Source organism: Triticum dicoccoides, chromosome 7B (genome assembly GCF_002162155.2).
Source record: "Triticum dicoccoides isolate Atlit2015 ecotype Zavitan chromosome 7B, WEW_v2.0, whole genome shotgun sequence".
Lineage (NCBI taxonomy): Eukaryota > Viridiplantae > Streptophyta > Magnoliopsida > Poales > Poaceae > Triticum > Triticum dicoccoides.
In genome coordinates, this window is record NC_041393.1 from 665,489,722 (window position 1) to 665,491,849 (window position 2,128).

General features: G+C 44.5%; 1 protein-coding gene across 2 annotated transcripts in view; it reads left to right on the plus strand.

Annotated features, from left to right (window-relative positions):
- Positions 1 to 1,795: 1,795 nt before the first annotated feature.
- LOC119336680 (ureide permease 1-like) overlaps positions 1,796 to 2,128 on the plus strand; it is an 8,155-nt gene continuing 7,822 nt past the window's right edge. The window contains exon 1 of one of the 2 annotated variants that reach the window (XM_037608751.1): positions 1,796 to 1,933. The gene's annotated coding sequence lies outside the window, so the exon portion shown is untranslated. The remainder of the gene's footprint in view (positions 1,934 to 2,128) is intronic. The other variant, XM_037608750.1, reaches the window with a different exon arrangement.

Consider the following 2,128-nt stretch of genomic DNA (forward strand, 5'->3'; position numbering starts at 1 on the left):
TCTTCCACAGGTGACCGCGGCAAAAGTAGGTTGAAGTAAAAAAGGTCACAGTCTCACAGACGTACAGACCCGAGAAGCAGTCTCGTCTCCAAGGTTTGAATAATCCTGACGGCGACGGCCTATCTAAAACGTTTTTCCCGATTGTGGGGGTGCCCTGCTGGCCACGACGACGCCGAACTGATCAATGGTTCGGGGGAAGTGGATCCTCTAACATCCTGAAGGAATGTTACGAAGCTCCAGTGACATGTGTATGTAAAATGAAGAAGAGATGTCACGAGCTACAGTGAGTACTGTAGCAATCACCGTGCGGATTAACTGTAGCATGTACAAAAAAATCAAAAAATAATTTTATAGCATCATAATTTTGTTTATATGTAATTTTTGTAAATGTATATAGTAGATTTGTAATTTACAATTTAATTATAATCATTTTAGGCTTAACCATATGGATGTGAAGAAGGGATGTCACGGTTACTGTAGCTTACGTGACATCCCTTCACGATGTTAGAGGATCCGCTTCCTTTTGAGGCGGCTGGTCCGTGCGCATCGACAGGAAAATCATCTACTCCCTTCATCTCAGTTTACAAGGCTTGCATGTGTATCTAGACCGTCAATTTAACTTATATAAAATAAATTGTTAAATAAAAAATTATATCATTAGAAAATAAAATATCTAAAGTTTCTAGTAATATATATTCTGTAATGTATGGCTCTTATTAAGTTCGTCAAATTAACGACCTAGGTACATGTGTAGGACTTGTAAACTGAGATAGAGGGAGTACATGCATGTGATCATGAGATATAATTGCACGAAATAGAAAAAGAAGAATCAAGTAACACGGGAGCAGGGGTACGTTGAGCATCTTGATTTGCATCGACCCGTTTCCTTGTCTTACAGAAATCTGCATCGATCTTAATAGTAGGTTCTTGCTTTTGCTTCACGTCCAATTATGTTGTATATATGTGCTGGTCTATTTTGCTTGGTGAAAACTTGCTTCACCTGTCAACTCTGGTTCCGACCGAACGAAGCCGTCTAGAGGGCCCTGCGATTCCACTTTGTTTACTCGCCGACACATTGATTGATATGTTCAAAAAAGAAAAAGACACATTGATTGATATATATCGTGTTGCTCAGACTCTACTAGAGCTGTTCTGACTCCCTGGCACCGTTGTCCGTGGGTGGTCCGCCGACCGATGAGCCGGGCTAGCTGTCATGCGAGCCTCCATCTGTGACTCATCGCCGTAGCAAGGAAACGTAGAGATCCGCCGGAGCGAAAGGATGCCCGTCGACACATGTCCTCCGTCCGTCTCCATGCAAGGCGGCCACGTCACAGGCCGCCGCCATGCGCCCACACTGTTTCCCAAGTTTATACTCCGCGTGCAAGGCTGGGTCAGCACAGCACACTCTTCACGGCGCAAACTTTCTAGTACATGTAGTTTTTTGGTTTCTTTCTTATTTTCTGCATGAAGCTTAATTTGGCAGCTTCACACACCCCGCTGGCGCCTTGGCCTTGCGTTCATATTCACGTGTTTCACGGTTGCGTTCATATTCACGTGTTGTCGGTGGCCCTGGCCATCTCTCTCCTCTCCTATCCTATCCTTGTTCCTGTCCTAGATGTGATCGAGTTGCAGTATTGTATTGTGCGTAAAGCTTGTTAAGATAAGCAATAATTGAGTGCGTACGGTTTTTGTTTGGATGGTGGCTGGCTAGCAGCCAACACGCCTTCGTCATGGGTGGGGCCCACGCCAGCGCCTCACCATCCGTGAGCAATCTCCATTTTCCTCATCGCATATCCACAGCTCGCCTCACTGCTGGACCTTCCAGAGACAGCACAAACATTCATAAGAAAATACTCGCTGGTAGAGTATTGCACACACAGTCTCTCTCTCTCTCTGGTGCTCGAAATCAGCAAGAACAGCTTCATCTCGATCGGTAAGTGCCTAACTGGTATGCAGCTTAGCTAGCATCTGAAAGCGTGAACTCTATCACCGCTTCTGCTCTTTCTCAAGCAATTTTCTGGCTCTTTTATAGTACTAGTGATTTGCTTGGCTGTTCAGTCATTATTATTTTTCTGACAAAACAACATGCAAGAACACTTCTGCCCCTTGTTCTTCTGACAAAGAACAT